Raw genomic sequence first — 23,854 nt, 5'->3', positions numbered from 1 at the left:
ATTTGCTTAAATGGTATAAAATTAATATTCATGATATACAGAGAACAGCACATGCATGTGTGTGTGTGTGTGTGTGTGTGTGTGTGTGTGTGTCCCCCACACACACACATGCTTCAAAAACTTAAGAAAACAAATGACCCAATTTTAAATTATTCATCTGCCCTTGATCCTGTCAAGGCTCGATGCTTCAGTGTAGGGGAATGTTAGGGTGGTAAGGTGGGAGGGGTAGGTGGGTGGGTGGATGGCACCCTCATAGAAGCACAGGGAGGTGGGATGAGATAAGTGGGTTCTCTAGGGGGAAACTGGGAAAGGGGATAACAATTGAAATGTAAAGAAAAAAATATCCAATTTAAAAATGGATCAGAACAGAAGAAAAAATAAAAACATATAAAAATATCTCAGAAAGTGTTCATCATCACATGAAAGTGCCACTTAAAGATGTTATGAGATTTAAACTTACCCCATTCAGAATGGATAAAATCAAGAAAGAAAATGGACAACGAATGCTGGTGAGGGTATGGAGAATGAGGGAGTTTGATTCACTGTTGGTGGGAACACAAATTTTATACAAACTCTGGAAATCAGTGTGGAGAAGTATCAGGTGGCTAAAGATAGATCTACCATATGACCCAGTTGTTTTTCTTCTTGGCATATGTCCAAAGGATTCCATGTACTAGCCGAAACTTGCTCAACCATACTCATTGAAACTCTCTTCACCATATCTAGGAAATGGAAACAACTTAGATGTTCTTTAACCAATGAGTGGATATGAAAATGTGGTACAAATTCACAGTGGAATTTTATTTAGGTAAAAATAAAAATAAAATGAAACTTAAAATTAAATGAATAGAGTTGGATAATATTACACCTAGTGTGTAAACCCAGACAAATATAGAAAACTGCCTTAAGTAACCATGAACGTCAAAAGGGACCATGGGAGGACTGTGGAGGAGAAATATGGAGAGGAGACAAGCAGGTCACAGAATAGGAAAATGCAAATACTTAGAGGGGATACTTTTCTTGGCCAGAAAGACATAAGCACAGTATGAACAGAGAGGAAACAAGGCTAACTAACACTATGTGTGTTTGAAAGCATCATAGACAAGGAGATATTTTATGAGCTCATGTAAAAAATAAACTTCATACATGTGTACATATATACAGTTTAATGTCACATACAAAGTGATAATATTCCCCCAAGAGCTATCGAGCAATCTCCCCCACTAGTGCCATGCATAGGAAAACTCCCTTAAAGGTCTTGTTACAGGAGTTTTCATTACCCTTGGTTGACTTGAAGAATTTGAAGGGAAGACCCTGTTGCCAAAGACACCATACACTTTTGGCACAGGATTTGGAGATATTGAACTAGAACAACTCTAGAACCCTCTATACAAGTTGGTAAGATGAAAAAGCAATGGGTTGTCCCAACAAGGTATAAAGGTTGAGAAGTAGAGTGAAGACTGGCCTGGAAAAATATATCCAACAGTGCAATTGTGACATCTTTATCTTGGTGGCAAACAGCAGCTATCTAGTTGGACTTAAGGCTTACCCAATAGAGAGGAAGTCATAACCTGTGGCTGGAATGGTTACAGAATTTAGACCCTCCCCACTGACATTTTCTTAAATTAGCATTTGTATCTGTGTTCTGAGTAATTATCTTTATACCCAGGGAAAACTGTAGCTCTTTCCCCTCATCAAAGAAACTTTCCAAGTGTTCTGATTCTGTGCCCATTTGAAAGGAGATCAACTAAAGAGCCAACAATTCTCTGCATGGTAGGTGCTTGTTCACCCATGAGCTACCAACCAACAATACATGTCTTTACATCTGCTTGGTTTTATTAGCTATTGTTTTATATGTGTACATTTAAGGATGGCCTTAAGCTTATATATACCCATGCTCGCCTCAGCCTTGTAGATTGTACTTCAGTCCTGTAATTGGTGAGAGTGTAGCAAACAAACCTTCATTCCAACATTACATATGCATATATATATGCATACTTATCTCCTACAACGCAGTCCAGAGGCCTGATACATGCCTGCGAAGGGAACAGATGAATGAATGGAGCAATGAGTTCACCCCTTCTCTCATGGGCAAACTCCAGGAGAGGTTTCAGGCCACAACTTCCTTGTTAATTTTCAGACACCCCTTGCTACAAGGCCATCAGTTGGTACTTGTGTATTGCTGGGAAAAAAATACAACAAATAAGCTTAAAGACAATTAAGTTCATTTTAGCCTTTTCTCTTTGTGGCAGGAACCTGTTGCCCATGGATGTCCTGTAGCTGAGAGCAGCAGAGAGTGGAGGAGGCCTGGCTCTAAGTGACCTAATTTCCTCTCATTAGACCTCACCTTTAAAGGTTCCATTCTCTTCTTGTTGTGCAAGAGACTGGAATGGAACTAAGCCTTCAGTGTATAGCCATTGGGTGACATCTAGTGTACTAGAATTTAGTCCTGGTGTCCAATGCTTGTGCTTGTCACAGCTTATACTTAATGGAACTGAGGTTTAACAATGTCATGCCATGATCCAAAGCCCATCTGTTTAGAGAAGGATAGGATACCCCTCTGCCTTGTTTTCTACCTGGCAAGAAGTCAACATGGCTCTGCTAAAAGGCAGGTCTCAAATGTAAACCAACACAATTTCAAACTTCTCCAGCATCTAGTCTCTACTTTCTTATTGTCTCAGAACTTTTTATTGCTGTGTAAAATATCATTTTTATCCCTGGTAAGGTGCGCAGCCAGACTTGTCAAAGTGGAAGAGAAAGAACTTCAAGGAATAAGAGAAATTGAGATACCTGCAGTAATGAGACAGCTGTCCTAGCTAGCAGGCATTCTGTGCACCATCTCCTGCACATTTGTGAATAGCTCAATTTCTCATTTTTTTCTTTTTCTCTTCTACATTTCTACCTCTGTAGAACACTGCGCAGTTGAACATTTTCCATCTTTACAACACAAGCTTAGTGATATGTCTGTGGCAGAAATACATTACTATAAACCATTATTTTCTGATGAGAAGAACTGTGGGGATAAAATTTCTTTCTATGACCACTCCAGTATCTCCCATTTCCCCACCAGGGTCCCATAAATCTTCTTTAAGCTCACATATATAGAAACAAGCAACTACATGTATTTGCTGTGAGCAGATGTACACTTACAGAATTGGTTCATGCAAGGACAAGGGTCCTGAACAGAGACCCATTTACAGTGAAGCACCATATGAAGCCAGTGGTCACTGGCCACATACCTATTTTGAAATTTTTTTCTGGCAGCATTTGTACAGAAGATAACAGGAGATATCTTCTCTACTCAGAGCTTAACAGGCTGAGTTAAGGAGATGCACTAAAGATTATGTAATTTCAGAGTGAGATGTATGAGTCCTAAATCTGAACAGTGGCAGTGGGCTGCAGAGAAGGATGTAGCTATAGGAAATGAAACTTCAGAGATATGATTGAATGTGTATAGGCATTAAAGTATGAATGAAGTCAAGGGTGACTCACATCCTACGAGCATTCATTTCATCCACTGGAACATGACAGAGCATCCTTGTGTGTCAGATGATGAGTCAGGTAAGGGGATGATACTGGTGAATGGAAATAGGAGGAGGACTTAGGACTGATTCCCCTGCTTACACAGAATAGTTCAGATTTTTGACACACCCATGTGTGAGCATATGTTTGGCCATGGTATACATAGGGCTCGGAAATGGGAGGAGGCCTTTGAAGACCTAGGTGAAACATTTGTATTGGATTCTTTGTTAAGAAGGGAACATAAAGGAAGGTATTATACTACTATAGATGGTCTGTTTGATGTGGTTTACCTTCAGAAGAGATGCTGCACCCTGACCGTGCTAAGGGTGAAATCTAGTTTGGCCCTAGTCACAACTGTTTATCTTTTCCATGGAGGTGTTTGTAGTTTGCATGTTTCCTCTTTACATATGTTAAAGCCATGGCCCTAAGATTCTTGAGATGTAGCCGTATTGGGTTGCTACTGATTAAATTGGTGGTGATGTGGTCATACTGGCAGAGAGGGAGCTCTAATCCTATATAACTACTGTTCTTATAAAAATGGAAAAGTGGACACAAACACATAAGGAAAATTACTTGGGAGCTGAAGGGAAATACTGAGGTGCTTCTTCCACAGGGTAAGGAATTTTACAAATCATAGCAAAGCACCCAGAATCCAAGGGGAAGCCTGACCCAGGTTCTTCTTTGGGACTCTCAGAGAAGCAAATGCAGCCAATACTGTGATCTTCATTGCTAATCTCCAGAAATGAGGGAGGTTTCTGTTGCCTGAGCCCCTTCATTTGTGGTATTTATTATGTTAGATCTGACATAGATACCCAGTTCACCCCGTGGTTTTCAGGCTGTACATGTGCATGTGTGCATGTGTGTGTGCTGCTTTTTCATGTGGCCATCTGCAAGCCCAAAAGACAAAACTCACTGGTTGCCCTGCTCAAAGTTCCAGCCTTCTTGCTCACAGGTGCAGCCAAGTTGTCTACTGGTTCGTTCTTTACACAACTGCTTGTTGATATCATGAGCCTGCTCAGTCAGTCTTGGTTTCATAGAATATGTGACAGGCATCACTACTGTCCCATCAGGCTGTTATAACAGGATGCCTTAGATTGGGAACTTTATCCAACAGAAGCTTTTGCTTATGTTTTTGTAGGCTCTACAGTCTATAGTCAGGCTGCCACTAGGTCCTATCAGAACTGTCTTGTGGGGCTGTTCTCTGCCTCTAAGATGTCTTCTTTGAGTTTCAGTGTGAGTGGGGGCCAGAAAGACTCTTCAAACACTGAAAAGTTGAATGGGGAACCCTTAACACTTTATTATCAGTCACTGTCCCAAAGGTTCTGCTTCCTGATGTAATCACATTACACCCCCCCTGGCTGATAAGCAGTGATAATTCCCTGGGACACGCATTTGCATTTCTTCCAGCCCGAGTCTAGTGCAGATGTGACTCAATGCTCACTTCCGCTGGATGAGTGGGAGGTATGCACAAATACAGGAAGGAAGGAGAAGCAGCTGGTGGAATTGATGTGGGGTGATGTAGTCATTAAAACTCCAGAGGTCAAAGCTGAATTCATCTTTTCACTGACACTTTCTGGTGTCCAACTATGCATGTGCATGAGTGTGTCTGAATGTGTGTATGCATATATGTGTATTTGTATATTTGTATATGTGTGAGAGTGTGTATGCACCTGTGTGTTTCAGTATATGTGTGTACCTGTGTCTCAGGGTATGTGTGCATCTGTGTCTTAGTATATGTGTGAAGGTGTATCTATATGGGTGTGTATGCATTCATGTGTCTGTATCTGTATATGTGTATGTGTGTGTGATAGCAACTGGGAAGATATGGTTTAGAAACACATACATCATAGAAAGAAGCAAGATGGAATGCACCAATCTGCACTTCTGTCATTTTTGATTTAGTCAGTTTGAACTAATAGAATCATTAAAGACTCTAGAAAAGTTGTCATGCTTCAAAGCATACGGTTAAATGTGGCTCTCCTTGGAGTTACAGTCATTGATTATTGCCCTTAATTGAAATGACCACAAATACCATTTCTAGCAAGGAGCTTTGTTGATGTGCTCAGAAGCTACCAAGGATGTGATCTGGCAGATAACATTTTGCTTTAGGTTTACTAAGGCTCAGCCATGGCATTCTGTGCAAATGCTTCCTCCTCACGTCCTGCTATTCTTTTGTGGCAGTAGATTCTTTTCTTTAAATCAAGTATTTTATTTGTTTACCTTTCAAATGTTATCTCCTTTCCATGTTTCCAGTCTGCAAACCCCCATCCTGTTCCCCATTACCCTGCTTCTATGATGGTGTATCCATTCCTGTGTTAAGGGACATCTGGGTTGTTTCCAGCTTCTGGATATTATAAATAAGGTTGCTATGAACATAGTGGAGCATGTGTCCTTGTTATATGTTGGAGCATCTTTTGGATATATGCCTAGGTGTGGTATATAGCTGGGTCCTCATGTAGTACTATGTCCAATTTTCTGAAGAACTGCCAGACAGAATTCCAGAGTGGTTGTACCAGCTTACAATCCCATCCACTCCTGCCTTACTGCCCTAGCATTCCTCTACACTGGGGCATCAAGCTATTAGAAGGAAGACCAAGGACTTCCTTTTCCATTAATGCCAGATAAGGCCACTTCAGCTCCTTTGGTCCTTTCCCTAACTTTTCCATTGAGGTCCCTGCAATCAATTCAATGGTTGGCTTCGAGACTTCCACATCCATACTGGTCAGGATCTGGCAGAGCCTCTCAGGAGACAGCTTTATCAGGCTCCTGTCAGCAAGCACTTCTTTGCATCAGCAATAGAGTCTGGGTTTGGTATTTGCATGTGGGATGGATCCCCAGGTAGGGCAGTCTATGGATGGCCTTTCTTTCAGTCTCTGCTCTACTCTTTGACCCCATATTTTTTTTTAGAAAGGAGCAATTCGGGGTTAAAATTTTGGAGATAGGTAGGTAGCCTCAACCAGGGGGCCATGGCTAACTTCTGAATATGGTCGGGACAGGATCTTTCTCTCCTTTGTGAGGCATTTCAGCTAATGTAATCCTATAGGACCCTGGAAGGCTTTTGTTTCCTGGCATTTGGAACTTCCTGGTTGCTATACTCAGTTCTTCATCCCCTATTGTTACATATGTCTGTTCAATTTCCTGACCCCCTGTACATCTCCCCAATCTCCTCCCATGCCTGATTCTACCCCTCCTTTTCCCCTTTCCCTCCTCTCTTCCTCTCAAGTCCCTTCCTCTCTTTACTTCTCTTGATTAGTTTGTTCCTTATTCTAAGTAGGACTGAAGGATCCACTCTTTGATTTTTCCTTCTTTTTGATTTTCATGGGGTCCATGAGTTGTATCATGGGTATTCTAAGCTCTTTGCCTAATATCTACTTATCAGTGAGTACGTGTGTGTTCTTTTGTGACTAAGTTAACTCACTCAGAATGGTATTTTCTAGATCCATCTATTTGCCTATGAATTTCACAAAGTCATTGTTTTTTTTAATATCCGCATAGTATTCCATTGTGTAAATGTACTACATTTTTCTGGATCCATTCCTGTGTTAAGGGACATCTGGGTTGTTTCCATCTTCTTGATATTATAAACAATGTTATTATAAACATAGTGGAGCATGTGTCCTTGTTATATGTTGGATCATCTTTTGGCTATATTCCCAAGAGAGGTATATAGCGGGGTCCTCAAGTAGTACTATGTTCAATTTTCTGAGGAACTGCCAGACTGAATTCCCAAGGTGTTGCACCAGCTTGTAATCTCACCAAGAGTGGAGGAGTGTTCTTCTTTCTCCACATCACGGGCAGCATCTGCTGTCACCTGAGTTTTTGATCTTAGCCATTCTAACAAATATAAGTTGGAATCTCAGGGTTGCTTTGATTTGCATTTCCATAATGACTAAGGATGTTGAACATTTCTTTAGGTGCTTCTTGGCCATTCAATACTTGTCAGTTAAGAAATTTTTGTTTAGCTCTGTATTAAATAGAATTTTTTAATTCTCTAGAGTCTAACTTCTTGAGTTCTTTGTATATATTGGATATTAGCCCTCTATAAGATGTAGGATTGCTAAAGATCTTTCCCCAATCTGTTGGTTGCAGTTTTGTCCTATTGACAGTGTCCTTTGCAGCAGTAGACTTTAAGATCAGAGGACGCCAGTGGCCTTCCTTGTTGTATTGAAGGTGCCCAGTGGTAAGCCATGGCTATGTCTAAGCATTCCTGGATTCACTAGACCTTGCTGACAGAATGAGCCTGTTGAATAGGAGAAAGTAGACAAGCTACCAACAAGGTTCTTACCTTAGGAATAACCACCAAACATTTTCTTTAAAAAAAATCTCTTCTCATAAGTGCCTCAGCCGAAGTATGAGTATTGCAATGGGGTCACTCAGGCATGTAGAAGTCATGCTTAAAACATGGAAGGACAAAGAAAAAGGCAGATGGCATAGACAGAGAGCAAGCTGGGACATCATGGAACTGATGTGTGGAATGGACACACTTAGGTGCATGACAATATAACCACTTAAAAAAAAGAATAAAATTGCAAACGTTTTACATGTGAAATATGAAGACAGAGGAGGGAGTGAATTAGCTAGCACATGCTTCTAAGGCCTAGAGGGTAATGTAAAGTTAGAACTACCCAGTTGGTGTTCCTGAGAGATGCTACATTCATCCTTTTCAACACTGTTTCACAGCTTTTTGCTTCTATTATCCTTCCACTTTTTCTGAGAGAGAAGAATAAAGGGATAAGGGAAAGGCATCTTCTAGATACTCCATCCTATTTCTAGCTTAGCAATAAGCTATTCCATTGCTAAAGGTTTTGCTTTCTGGTGCTTCTGTTAATTTTCAGCAAGCAAGATCCAAAACTATGAAGATTGTGAATAATTCGTGAGTTTACAATCGTACAGTGCTGTGAGCAGCATAACCAACTCTCAGCTGTCCTACTTCATGCCACTCAGGGTGTATATCATCTAGGGAATTGTCAACCTATTCACGCTGTATATATTCCCTTGCCTGATGATCACTCAGTAGCTGTCTGGATACACTGTCAAAGTATGGCAGCATATATGTTCAGGTCACTTCTATTTTACTGTTGTTTTAAAAGCATAGAAAGCATGCTGCCAGCAATCCAGGTCTGCAAGGAAGCCAGGAAGTGCTTTCCATAAGCAAAAGGAACAAGCCCTCTGCTTAGTAAACCAAACCAAACGTATATTAGAAGTTGCTAAGCTCTATAGTACAAACATGTCTTTCTCCCGTGAAAAACATAAAATGTTCACACTCAGTGTTCATATTGCCTCACAACTCAGCAGCTGCGACATTACTGAGATAGCACCTAAGTCCTTAGTAAAGACAGAAAAGGCATCGTGTTATGTGATTTGTTGGGTGCAATTTTAGTCGTCCACTGTTCCTGTTTAACTATTCTCCCTTTAATTCCTGGGGTATCATTTCATTCATCTACTTAATGTTTATAGTTTCTGCTTCTTTTCATACTATATGAGAAACAGGGCAAACGGGATAGCTGGAAAGTTACTGTGAGGAAAAAACTGAGTTTGGGGCATTCTGATTAAGTCAGCCTATCTGGAGTACTTCTAAAGCCAACCAACATAATGATAGTTCAATAAGGGGAAGAAAGAATGAGCATCGTAAGATCACTAAGTGTGGTATTGTACCAAGAATGGATAGTTCTTGTTATATTGACTTATTGGGATTTCTTGCAATTTTATTTTTCCCCAAGAGATGCACAAATTGCCAGGGGAAGGCTCAGAGGCTTGATTGACATTTGGCAAAGCAGAGAATCATTGTTGTGTTCAGGACATACATGGGCTACTTTTTCCCAAAACACTGTAAGGCTTTTCTAGAATACATAAGAGTCATACAAGAGGGCAGGTTTTATAGTGTGGACCACTGCCATGCTTCCTGCGCCATTATGGTGCCGGTGGTGCTCAAAAAGTACTTATAGCATTTGAATCAGAAATCACTCGAGGAGGAAGAAAAAAAATGCAATAACTTTCACTTCTAGAAAAGGAAAATATTTTGAAATGCAAGAGGGCCCTTTACGGTGCCACAACCTCCAAGCCTGCTTTAGCTCTAAGTACAAACGTTCGGTACTGGGCATCAGGCTTCAGCTCTCAGGGAGGCATGGTGGGTTTTTGTGACAGCCTTTTGAAGTTTCAGTAGACAAAATTGTATTATAAAATTTGTTTTTTCTTTCTCTCTTATTTTTTATTACAAGATACATTTATTTATTCTTGACATTTTCACAGACAGATATGACAAAAAGAGATTATAAATACATTTCAACTGCTTTCATAAACCAAAATCCTCAAAACTTTATCATTTTTTTAGCATTTTTAATAGCCCACTAAATCCAGTTCGTGATGGTATAAGAGAACAAAGGTGAGGTCATCCATTGAACCATAGTCATCCTATGCCATGTGACCACATCCTTATAAATAATCACAAAAACTATACATTTATTCATTGACCAGTGTTCTCATATGCCAATGCTTCTCTAACTTGACAGAATACCAAGAGGTGGGTTCTTTAAGTTACAACTTTTTTACTCTAAATTCCATAGACCTAGAGTAAAAAATCAAGTGAAAATAGGATTCTTTTCTAAAGGAGAAGGACAAAAATCTCAACCTCCCCTCATGGGACGTTTCTTTTATTGCATCTACATTTTCTGAAATTCAATGAATCTTGATTTTCCTCTTCAAAGGGTATAAAAAAAGATGATCTTGTTGTGATATGCATCTTAAAAGGATACAAGTGTAAAATAATCTTAAGAGTATGGATGGGCTATGATGTTTGAAATACTTGCTGCTTCTTGGCTCTGCCATTTGCTAAGTTAATATTAAATAATCAGTATTAATGTTCATTATTAAGTTTTATTTTTTTTCATTAGTATTAATTCTTCTTTTTTTAAAACAACTTTATTTTACAAAACAAAGATAAATGTACAGATTTTAAACATTTTTTGCTTAAAATTATATATTTTTGTCAGCCAATCTGACTGGTGTGAGGTGGAATCTCAGGGTTGTTTTGATTTGCATTTCCCTGATGGCTAAGGATGTGGAGCACGTCCTCAGATGTTTCTCGGCCATTCGGTGTTCCTCAACTGAAAACGTTTTGTTTAGCTCTGTACCCCATTTTTTAATAGGGTTATTTGATTCTCTGGTGTTTAGCTTTTTGAGTTCCTTGTACACCTTGAATATTAGGCCTCTATCTGATGTGGTGTTGGTAAAGATCTTTCCCCATTCTGTTGGTTGCCGTTTTGTTTTCTTGATGATGTCCTTAGCCTTACAGAAACTTTGCAATCTCAATAAGTCCCATTTGTTAATCTTTGACCTTAGAGCTTGAGCCATTGGTGTTTTGTTCAGGAAATTTTCTCCTGTGCCTATGTGTTCTAAGGTTTTCCCTACTTTCTCATCTAATAGTTTCAGTGTATCTGGTTTAATGTGGAGATCTTTGATCCACTTGCACTTGAGCTTTGTACAAGGAGATAAGAAAGGGTCTATTTTCATTCTTTTGCATGCAGAGTGCCAGTTGGACCAGCACCATTTGTTGAATAGGCTGTCTTTTTTCCATTGAATGTTTACTGCTCCTTTGTCAAAAATCAGGTGACCATATACATGAGGGCTCATTTCTGGATCTTCTATTCTATTCCATTGATCCACATGCCTATTTCTGTACCAGTACCATGCAGTTTTCAGCACAATTGCCTTGTAATATAGCTTGAGGTCAGGGATAGTGATTCCTGCAGATGTTTTTTTGTTGAGGATGGATTTTGCTATTCTAGGTCTTTTGTTATTTCATATGAAATTGCACATTGATTTTTCCAATTCCATGAAGAACTGGGTTGGGATTTTGATGGGGATTGCATTGAATCTGTAGATTGCTTTTGGTAGGATGGCCATTTTTAAGATGTTGATTTTTCCAATCCATGAGCATGGGAGATCTTTCCATTTTCTGAGATCCTCCTCAATTTCATTCTTTAGAGGTTTGAAGTTCTTGTCATACAGGTCCTTCACTTGCTTAGTTAGAGTCACACCAAGGTATTTCATAGTTTTTGTGATGATTGTGAAGGGTACCTTTTCCCTAATTTCTTTCTCCACATGTTTGTCCTTTGAGTATAGGAAGGCTACTGATTTGTTTGCGTCAATTTTGTATCCAGCCACTTTGCTAAACTTGTTTATCAGCTGTAGGAGTTCTCTGGTGGAATTTTTGGGATCACTCAAGTACACTATCATGTCATCGGCAAAGAGTGATGTTTTTATCTCTTCCTTTCTGATTTGTATCCCCTTGATCTCCTTTTGCTGTCTAATTGCTCCAGCCAGGACTTCCAGTACTATGTTGAATAGGTAGGGGGAGAGTGGGCAGCCTTTTCGAGTCCCTGATTTTAGTGGGATTGCTTCAAGTTTCTCGCCATTAAGTTTGATGTTGGCTGTTGGTTTGCTGTATATTGCTTTTATTATGTTTAAATATGGACCTTGGATTCCTGTTCTTTTCAAGACTTTTAACATGAAGGGGTGTTGGATTTTGTCAAATGCTTTCTCAGCGTTTAGTGATATGACCATGTGATTTTGATCTTTGAGTTTGTTTATATGGTGGATTACGTTGATGGATTTCCTTATGTTAAACCATCCTTGCATCCCAGGCATGAAGCCTACTTGGTCATGATGAATGATCGTTTTGATGTGTTCTTGGATTCAGTTTGCAAGGATTTTGTTGAGTATTTTTGCATCAATATTCATAAGTGAGATTGGTCTGAAGTTCTCTTTCCTTGTAGGGTCTTTGTGTGGTTTAGGTACGAGGGTTATTGTAGCCTCAAAAAATGAGTTGGGTAATATTCCATCTGATTATTTTCTTATCGGTAAACAAGACTAGAACAATGATTATGTTTCTAGACGTTTTGTGAATTGAAGAAGACAGATCTTTTTGCTGCCCAGTAACTGGGTAAGTACAGAAGGGTGACTAATAAAAAGTTGTTGCAAATATAATTTTATTATTTTATAGCAATGGTGTATGCAGAAGAAGAAAGGAGAGCTTTTTGAATTGTGCAAATATTTCTATATGCATGAAGATAAAATTTTGTACTTTTGTACCTTTGCTTGCATGTTACTATAATGAGAATACAATGTCACAATGCATTCATCACAATTATGGTTTGGAAATGTAACTGACATTACAAGCTTGTTTTCAATCAAAATATTCACTTATTAAATATTTATGTGAGAAAAAACAAAAACAAAACATTTTTCAACGATGTGAAGGATTGACGTACAGCTTTTGACATAACTGTTTCTTCATCATAGTATAGTTCTATGCTCTAGACAACAGGAAATTTAATTCAAGATTATGCATTTATCTATAGAATATCTTTTCTTCCTTAGGGCTTGAAGAAAGGATCACAGCTAATATAGAATGTTTTTTCTATTACCCTCTCTTATTTTTAAGGAGGGAAAAAGTAAGACGGGAAAGGAGGAAGAAAGGGGGGAAGGGAGGGAAGGAGGGAGGGTGAGTGTTATTGAAAGAGAGTTTGTTCTCATGTACTGTTTAGATTGGGATTCACTAAGTAACCTTCATTGGCCTGCTGTGTAGACTAGATTGGTGTCAAATAAATAGAGCCACAACTGCTTCTGCCTTCCAAGTGCTGATTAAACTTGAGTACTTTCCCACTTAGACCTTCCTAGGAAACTCTTATGGAGAAATCACCCTTCATAAAACCTTCACTTTTCTCTACTGAGTTGTCTTTCCATTGACTTTGCCCTATTTGCTCTGACATGATTGTCCCAGAGCTTTGTGGCATGACAACCTTCTGTGGCAGTAAAGGGTCTGTGAGCATGAGGTAGGGACTTGCTGTACTGAGAGGCTGGAAATGTCACACTGCCTGATCACACCCCTGTGTCCAGTGAAAATTTCTTAGGTACCCCACAGAATGGGCCAGAAAGGACCAAATGGTACCCTTGGAAACATGGTGTTCCTCTTTGCTATGGAAATCCTGGTTGCTCCCATGAACTGGGATGTTTGAAAACTGAACGCACACATGCACGTGCATGAGTACACACATGCACACACACACACACACACACACACACACACACACACACACACACACACTGGTTAAGTTCCCCTGATAATGAAACATCTATTGAATCTTCAAAAGCAGAACAACCAAACCTAAGAAGGAGAGAAGAAGTACCACACAACAGTGAGCAATACTATTCCTGCCAGGTTAGAATTATTTAGTGAACATTTCAGGTATAACATGAATGGAGAGGACCTAGGTCAGACCCCTATAGACTTCTTGATCTCTGCAAGTTCCCATGAGTCCTGGTCAGTTGATTTTGAGCGCCATGTTTCCCTGGTGTGTTCCTGACCTCTTTGGTTCCTGTGTTCTTTCTTCCCCCTCCTCCACAGGACTTCCAGAGCTCTGTTTAATGTTTGCTGCCATAGTCAATACTGAATGGGCTATTTTAAGGCTCACTGAAAGAAGACCCAGCACACTGTGCTGGCTCGGCAAGACATGCCATAGGTCCCCTCCGTGTGCCTGCTTTCCTCATCTTTCACATGGAATAGAGGATTTCAGTTCAGAAACTGACCTCCCCCTGGTTTTATATCTTAACTCAAATGTGCAAAACTCTTGAACATGAACCTTAGAGCGTCTCTGAGATAATTAGAAGAGAGTCAGAGCCTCCTCCTACCAGCTCAGGGCCCACCCACTCCTCAACAGGGAAAGTCCAGTCTGTAAACCCTCAAGTTAAAATGCTGGAGTCTCTCCTGCTCTCCTTTGATGTTAGGCACAGTCTCCATTTGTTGTTAATATGTCTGCCTAGTCAGTTTCCACCCTGTGAATGTGCCTTGCTGCCTGCATTGCCTTCTTGTGCTTGTGGCTGGCTCAGATTCTTGCCTCCTTTCCTGCATCTGCCAGTCATGTTGGTATGGTGCTGCAGGAGCCTTTGGACCCTTTGACTCCTGAATAACTGTGACATTGCTAACAACCTTCAGTTCTCTCACTGCTTTTATGCTCTGCCTATACTCAGCTTTTATACTCCATGCTATAGGATAGCCTCTGCACAGGGCACAATAGACTTTATCCTTTGGCTGATGTTTTCCTAAGTGCTCAGGTCCTTGCTAGGGTATCTGTTGTAGCAGTCCGGTTTTAAGATAGCCAAATGAACTAGGTTCTATGAAGACAGTATATCTACAACTATTTAGGACTCGCTATACATGGGTTTGCCTGAGAAAGACATATTTTGTCTTTTAGTCCTACAGAAAAGGAGCTTTGAAATCACCAGTCCACCTTTGTTCTTTTAAAGACTTGACTACTTGTAAAACCAAACTGCTCTATCTATCAATTCTCTCAATATCACTGGGTGTGGTGGATCACAACGACTATAATCCCAACACTCCAGAGTCTATAGTAATCTAAGAATTATCCATGACTTTGCTGAAAGCTTTGGTAATGTAAGAACTCTAATTGTTGAAAGAAATCATACAGAGTTGTGTTTCGTGAACCAGTTCCAGGCACTCATTCATCCAGTAAAACCAAGTCAAAATGAACCATCACTGCTCTGTCTGTCTCTTTCCCCTTTCTAAAACCCACCTAGTGCCCACTACCATATAAACTACCTTAAATAGTTTTGACGAAATGATACATGTTATGGCAGCTGTTATCCAGAACATAAGACCATAAATTTCTACTAAAATTCTAGATTTCCAAGGACATTAGCCATAGCAATTTACTTTATCAAAAGTGGATGTGTATTCAATGGAAAAGAAGAAAAAGAATCTGGAATCTACAGGGTTTCCAGTGTGCCCCCCCATAATTCCCATGCATTATCTTATTCAGTCTACAAAGCCAGTGACCTCAGATGCCCCAGTGTGTTTTCAGTCTCCTATGGGGTCTCTTGGCCCTGGAGGTAGCATGTGTTTCTCAGATGTTCTTGAAGACCCCATGGCACATGGCAGTGCTCCATGTGGGCCAGTGAATTCTACATGCATGGACAAACACTGGTTAACCTTAGACCACATCTCTTTTCACTTGCAAATAAAAAGTTTTCTGTGCTAAAGAAGACAGTGGACTGCCAGCAAATGGGGGAGTTGGGAAGGTGTCTTTCAGTCCTCACACTTTCCAAAAATTATTTCTATTCATGGTCTCCTTCTTGGTTCTCTAGCACTACATAAAGTGTAATATATGTTGTCTCAGTGTTATCCTTTTATTTCTGCCCTTCTTCCTTGTCCAGCTTGTTTGTATCACAGCTCTGATTGCAACAGAAAAGGTGTCTTTGCAGTGCTTTTACTTTTAAAGATATATCTGATTCTTTGGGCTTTTCACAGTTACAGCATAGTGGTGCTATTGGGGGCTCTAAGGTGCCTTTGAAATATAGCTGCAATTTCCGAATGAAGTAAAGATCATATCATCCATCCTCCTCACTTTACAGACTACATAACTAAACTCATCACTAGCTCTTAACCATTTGAATAATTTGATAATTTCAGGAAAAAAATAGTATCCAAGTGAAAGTGTTGCATGGATGCACATCCTTCTCATTCTGTATTCCTTCTGACTGCTGTAAAATCTTCATTCGGTGGTTCCCTCCTTTAATAGCCAGAGGCAGTAGAAGACAACATGCTTTCTGACCACATGCTATCATCTGTTCTCGTATCTAATTGAATCTTAATCTAGTCCTTCCCTCCTCAGAAATAAAGCTGCACACATTGGTCTTAAATCCAACCGATTATCCCCAGACTGATGTATATCTGAGAGAAAATCCTGACCTCACAGTCTTCTTCTTATATTATTGGCTGAAGACTGAAAATCCAGGCATGCACTTCTGCCTAGTTTGGTAAGCAACACATGTTGGGCTCAGGAGACTGAGGACCATCTGGTGATCTCTGAAGTAGCCATGGCCAAGTGACTTTTTTTATTATAATGTCTGGGCACTGACTGTCACTTTGATGAGGAAATATATACCCCTCCCCATTCTGGCTTAAAGGAGCCTTAAGGCCACATTATAACTAATTATAAAAAATGATATACTTTATAATTCTGTTTTGTCCTACTATCTCTGACTGTGGGAAGCCTCAGCCAAGAGATGGGGCCACCATTCTGCTCAGCTTAGCTTTCACCATTCTGTTGAAGAGGGAAAGAACTTTCAATAGTTATCACACATTTGGCAGTACATAGTTGATGATTTTCAGATCTAGACTTTAAAGCATCTTTAAGGAAGGCAGTTTTTAGCTCCTGGAGTCGAGGCAAGCCTCTGCTTTAGTGACACAGATGAACAGGATGCTGGGATTGCTGTTGGGAGAGGCGGTGTGAATCTATTTTTGAGCTATCTCTGGAGACAGAATGGATTGCCTCTGTCTAGGAGACAACCTTTGGCTGTGTACTTTATCTTTTGGTGAATTAAATCATAGGAGGCCTGTTTGATAAATGTGTCGAATCCAGGTGAGAATTAAGTTTTGTGAAATAATTGTATTACAGAAAATGAGGGAAATTGGATAAGCAGGCTTTGTTTGTATTAGGTAAATTTATACCAGATACAGCCTTGGTTGGTGGCAGAATTGTATGTGGTGGGGGGCATGATTCCTCTGGGTTATAGAGGAAACAAGAGAAGGGTGATCTATCCTGCTCCTGCTGGGGAGCAGGTACCAGCAAGGCGATCAGCAGGGAATAGACACAGGCCTCCTCTGCTCTTCGGTGGCTGTATCTCCACTTCCTCTGAAGAAGCTCAACTGTTTAGGTGCTCATTGGCTCTGGACCTGGTGCAGTAATAGTTTATGTGTTCCACTAGAGATATGGCCCATCTAACACATGCTATCGACAAAGCACTCTTCAGAATCTTCTAGAAAAAACTGTTCCCCATATGAAACTCTCTGAGAAGGCACCTGGATGAGTATATATTTCCAGACAGGGCTTTCCTTGGTGCTGGCAAGGGATTGGTATTGACATGTAAGGAACGTGAGGCCCAAAAGCATTTTCAGGACCATAGTGGGAGAGGAACTTCTCTTGCCTTTTTATCCTGTCCCTGAGGATCTGGACTGACTGATAAATGTATACATATCTGTTTCTTGAGACTGTCATTTTTCATTAATCACACAAAACTATAAAATCAGACCACTCTCATTTGGGAGTAGATTTCATAACTTTCTTCTAGAAAATTATGTCACTTTTTAAATTCACAACTAGTAATTTGACTTAAATTTGCCTCTCTCCGGGAAAGGTCACCATGATGTGCTCCATGAAATGGTGGATTGTGGCAATCTTATGTGGTTGAAAATCTTCCAGCCAAGGAAAGCATGAGGCTGGACTGAATGTCATCTAGTCAGTGAATTGTGATTCCCTACTGACCGATTAAACCAGTGCTTCCCAACCTCTGGGTCATGACCCCTTTGTAAATTGAGCCACCCTTTTCACAGAAGTCCCATATTGGATATCCTGCATAGCAGGTATTTATGTTACAATTTATAATAGTAGCAAAATTATAGTTATGAAGGAGCAATGAAAAGAATTGTATAGTTTGGGGTTACCTTAACATGAGTAACTGTATTCAATGGTGACAGCATTAAGAAAGTTGAGAACCACTGGTCTAGACTGCATGCCCCTTACTTTTTTGTTGACCCTAACAGAAACTTAAGTCTTCATTCAACTGGGATTATTGTGTACATGTGTCCACCCTTCCATACCAGAAGCATCTTCTGCTATTAGCTCAGTATATGACACCTACACACACGCTGTGGGAAGACAAATGCACTGGGACACTGGGATAAAACTGGAGATTCAAAAGACCAGAGACAAGTAAGAATTATCTCAGCCCCTTCAGACAGAGCAGTTGAATAATCATGTACTCATGCAAGTAAGGCTGCAGATTTTTTTAAAGCTCTCATAACTTTGTCTTGGCATTCATAACTGTTGACAAGTGAGATATACTTCTTTTATTTTGAACTCTGGACACCACAAAGTATGTCACTATCTCTGCTTATGATAAATCCCTCTGTTCAGATGGGTTCTTAGCTTTCATTTTATATGGATCTACAACCTATAATTTCACTGTTGTTTATAGTTGACACAGTATTATGTCATCAAATCTACTTAAAAATTATGCCATATTACGTATCCATAATTAGATGAGTTTTTTGGTTCAATACCTACTAGTTACTTGAAGAAAAAGTTACTGAAAAGATTTAGTGTCAATTGTCAGTTGTCTGCACAGAGAAGAGAGAATATGGGGGTTGGTAGGTGGGTGGGAGTTATTTGGAGAGAGAAGAGAAGGTAAGGGTACATGAGGAATCATTTAGACAAGAGGAGAAGGATGCATGGGAAGGGGGTTATTTGGAAAGAGGAGGGAAGAGAACACTGGGATGAAAAAAAGAGTACGTCCAACCTCCATTTTGTATAAATTAACTCAATTACAGATGGATTATGTGTGGGTTAATGAGGTAATCTGTCAAGTGCCTGGGGTATTCCCCAACATGCAAATGAGATCTATAATAAGTAGGTTTCTCTTCCTTGCTCTGGGACAGGCCCTTCTAAACACAGGGAGGAAGCCAGCAATTTTTTTTCTGGCAGTAATTTTTAAGTGTGACATATCCATTTCTAATCCCTGTGGTTATGAAGGTGCCTGCATGGGCATGGAAACATATGGCATCCCTCCGTTCCTTGATAACATGTAGAGAGATTAATTTTGGTGAGAAATCATAAAATTTTATTCCCTGAATGAAAGAAAATCTTTGCATCAAGATGTTTCCATATTCGGCTCTCCCACTCTGTTTGTGGCCTTGTTGTGTGACGTTTTCTTGAAGAGACATGAATAAATATATACTAATCCCATAGATAGAAGAGCAGTCACAGACCATAGAAATTCTTTCATCAAAACCCAGCTTAATGAATTAGTAACTGTAATGGGGTTATTTATAGGAGGACAAGCAAACATTTATGACACACACACACATAAAATCAATCTCCTCCAGGAACTGCTAATTTATCCTGGTGGTCTTTTGAGCCCCTCTTCCCGTGCAATGGACAGTTGATGCACCCAGTCCTTTGGTATGACCCTTAAAGAGGACAATAGCTAGGTTGTGCACTGAGGCTTACATTACTGGCCTAACCAATCAGCTCCGTTCTGTCATTGATGGAGTTCCAAGCACACCCTTGCTCAGCTGAGAAGCTAGAATCTCTGCTATTCCTCTGACTGGTGTCCAGAACTTTCTGATCCACATCCATCCACAGCCAGCCAAGGTCTCTTGAGCAGTGATGCCAAGGGACCACAGTTCTTCTCTTCAGGAGTCACATTTTCCTGTATACTTGACTGAGTTTAGCCAAGTGTCCACAGTACCAAAAATCTCCAAACAGACAGAATAGCCCCCCCCAACAATATTTAAAAACAAAGCAAGGCACCAGCAGCCACATTGAGTTCCAAGGTTTGAGTTTCTGCGTTTGTTTTTTCCTTGCTGATATATAGTAATTCCAAATGGAAACTTTCTATTTAATGGTCATATCTTTTATGTAATATATTGCTTTTTAAACAAGTTATAGATTAATAATTTGCAATTACATTTTTACAGTAATTACACATTTATCACTTATATATATAAAATCACTAATTACTACATATTACATTTTATTTCTGTAGCTGTTTCTAGTTGTGATGCTCATAGAACTTAATACAATGGCTGTACTATTGTGAATGTTATTCATTTAGTAGGTGTTCAGTTATCTGAAATAACTAACTATTTTAACCATACTATTCAGCAAAAGTAGTGACTCAAATGTATTCTAGAATTTGGCTTTGGAGTATTTGATTGAGGATTTGTATGTCTAAGTTCATCAGGGAAATGTGTGGCAATTTTCTTATTTTTCTTCTCTGTTTGTATAAAATTGATACAAGATTTGTAAAAGGAGTGATGGTCCTTCCTGTTCTATTTCCTGGAGTAGTTGGAGAAGCACTGGGGTTAGTTCTTTGAAGGTGTGGTAAAATACATCAGTGAAACTATATGAACCTGGATAGTTTTTAATTAAAAGATACTGAATTACTGCTTCAATGTCATGTTTTGTTATATGTCTGCTTACATTATTTTTCTCCTCTTGGTTTAATTTTTGTAGATCATATGCATCTAGAAATTCATCCATTTTTAAAATGTTTTCTAATTTATTGCAATGTATCTTTTCAACTAAGACATAAGATTTCTCTGAGTTTCACTGGTATCTGCTGTAATGGCTCCTTCTTCATCTCTAATTTTATTAAGCTTAGTATTTTGTTTCTTTTAGTTACTTTGGCTAAGGGTTTGTCAATGAATTTTATCTGTTCAAAGGAATGACTCTTCCCCCACGATCCTTCATGTGGTGTTTGTCCATTCCATTATTTTCCTGCCCTAATATTGATGATGTTTCTCTGTCTACTAAAGTGGGATTTGGCCTATTGGTCTTTCCCCAGAGCTCTAAAATATATCACTATTTATTTGATGTGTCTCTGATTTCATAATGTACATGTTTAGAGCTTTAAATTTCTCTCTTAAACCTTCTTTAATTGAGTCCCATAGCTTTCTGTATGTTGTTATTTTTTCAATTTCACTTTTTTCTTTCTTCATTTCTTCAAGTTCCATTTGTCATCAGACAGTACGGTATTTAATAACCCCAGAAAGCTCTGAATACCCCAGAAACAACTCACAGACTGTATTAAGTTCAAGAAAAGAAAAGAAAAAACCACTATGCTTAATCTTTACACACCAAGAAAACTTTGACTATTTCTAGATTACATCTTGTTTTACATGTACTTTGTGCTCATTGTAACTAGTAAGATCTTAATGCACACTATCAAACCTTTTTAAAAAAACCAAGCACTGACAAAAATGTATTCGTATACTTTTGTGCAAAAATGCTTAAAATCTGTATATTTATCTTTGTTTTTTAAAATAAAGTTGTTCAATTAAAAATTCTATGAATTTGTATATGCTCTACAGTTTTTATTTTAGTTTCTCTATATTAATTAAGACTTCCTTGGTATCCTGATGCACCCCTGGATTTTGTTTCCATAAACTTTAAGACAAATGTAAAATTGCAATTTTGGATGAGATGCGCTTTAGCTGTCAGTTACCTATGTAAAAATGATGCCATTTAATTTGCATATCTTCTACATGTTTTCTTGACAATAGCTGTTATTTAGCAGGAGTTGGTTACTGCAATAAAATAACAATAAAAATAAAAAAATAAAATAAAAATAAAAAAATAAAAAAAAATAAAAATCTTTTACTATTGTGCTAGGTCCAACCTGTAACTATAGATATACCAGAGTCTGTTTTATGAAGTTGGGTATACCTTTGCTTGGGACAGATTATAATGTTCTCTTGAAGAATTGTTTCCTTGGCCAGGATGAACTAACCATCTTTATTGTTTTGTATTACTTTCTCAGGTATGGAAACACAACCAACCACTTGGTTTTTTACTTTGTTTGTTTGGATATGTTTATCACACTTCCACCCTAAGTAAATTCCTGTGTTTTATGATGAGGTATGTTTATTTGAAGGAAACAAATTAATGACTCTCTTCCTCTTCTTCCTGCCTTAGTCTTTTGATTGGGGAAATTGAGACCATCAATACTCAGAGCTACCATTGAAGCTGCGTACTGCTCTTTTTGTTGAGTTCTTGCATGTCTTGCATTTCTTCCTTATTTCATTCAGATGTTTCTCTATGTTTTCATCTGACAGTTTATTTTTTCATCAATCTCTTTTGTTCCTATCTTTCTTTTTAATTTTCTTAAATTTGAAATTCACTATATTTATATTTCAGATGTTTCCCCCTTTCTCCCAATACCATTCACCCTCCCCCTCCCATTGCCTCCATGAAGATGCTCCCTCTCCCAAGCAGAGTGCCTTGGTATTCCCCTACACTGGAAAATCAAGCCTTCATTGTACCAAAGGCCTCTCCTTCCATTGATGCCAGAGAATGGTATCCTCTGCTACATATGAAACTGGAGCCATGGGTCTCTTCATGTGAACTCATTGATTGGTGTTTTAGTTCCTGGGAGCTATGGTGGGTTTGGTAAGTTGGTAATTTTCTTCTTTCCATGGAGTTGCAGACCCTGTCAGCTCCTTCAGTCTATTCTCCTTCACTGGGGTCCCTGTGTTCAGTCTGATAGCTAACTGCAAGAATCCTCCTCTGTATCAGTATGGCTTTGGCAGAACCTCTGAGGAGGCATCCATATCAGGTTCCTGCCAGTAAGCACTACTTGGTATCAGCAATAGCCCGTGGGTTTAGTGGCTGCATATGGGATGGATCTCCAGGTGAGGGCCTCTGAATGACCTTTTCTCCCCTCTGTGCTTCTCTATTTGTCCCATGATTATCTGCCATGAGTGTTTTGTTCTCCCTTCTCAGAAGAATTGTTGTTTGGGTATTCTCAACCTTCTGGGCTAGTATCTGCCTATCAGTGAGTACACACCATGAATGTTCTTTTGTGACAGGGTTACCTCACTCAGGATGATAGCTTCAAGGTCCATCCATTTGCCTAAAAATTTCATGAAGTCATTGCTTTTAATAGCTGAGTAGTACTCCATTGTGTAAATGTACCACAATTTCTTTATCCATTCCTCTGTTGAAGGACATCTGGGTTCATTCCAGCCTCTGGCTATTATAAATAATGCTGCTATGAACATGGTTGTGCATGTGTCTTTGTTAGATGGTGGAGATTCTTTTGGGTATATGTCTAGGAGTGTTATAGGCAGGTGCTCATGTATTACTATGTCCAATATTCTGGGGAACTGCCAGACTGATTTCCAGAGTGGTTGTACCTTCAACTTATAACCACACCAACAGTGGAGGAGTGTTCCTTTTTCCCCTCATCATGGCCAGCATCTGCAGGTCACCTGAGTTTTTGATCTTAGCCATTTGGACTGGTGTGAGGTAGAATCTCAGGGTTATTTTGATTTGCATTTTCCTGATGAACTAGAGATGTTGAACATTTCTTTAGGTGCTTCTTAGCCATTTAATATTTCTCAACTGAGACTTCTTTGTTTAGCTCTGTACCCCATTTTTTAATAAGCTTATTTGATTCTCTAGAGTCTAACTTTTTGAGTTTTTGGATATATTGGATACTAGCCTTTTATCAGACGTAGGATTGGAAAAGATATTTGCCCAATCTGTTGTTTGCCATTTTTGTCCTTTTCACAGTGTCCTTTGCCTTACAGAAGCTTTGCAATTTCTTGAGGTCCCATTTGCCAACTCTTGATCTTAGAGCATAGGCCATTGGTGTTCTGTTCAGGTAATTTTCCCCTGTGCCCATGTATTCTAAGGTTTCCCCACATTCTCTTCTATTAGTTTTAGTGTACCTGGTTTTATGTGGAGGTCTT

The 23,854-nt window shown here is 39.2% G+C and overlaps 1 protein-coding gene across 1 annotated transcript in view; it reads left to right on the top strand.

Moving 5' to 3' along the window:
• GABRG3 (gamma-aminobutyric acid type A receptor subunit gamma3) overlaps positions 1–23,854 on the top strand; it is a gene marked incomplete at both ends in the record, with an annotated part of 554,008 nt that overhangs the window by 56,055 nt on the left and 474,099 nt on the right. The gene's annotated exons all lie outside the window — the stretch shown is intronic.

The sequence above is a fragment of the Micromys minutus genome (assembly GCF_963924665.1).
Source record: "Micromys minutus genome assembly, chromosome: 3".
In the NCBI taxonomy this organism is placed as follows: domain Eukaryota; kingdom Metazoa; phylum Chordata; class Mammalia; order Rodentia; family Muridae; genus Micromys; species Micromys minutus.
This window is presented reverse-complemented; position numbering and strand designations above follow the sequence as displayed.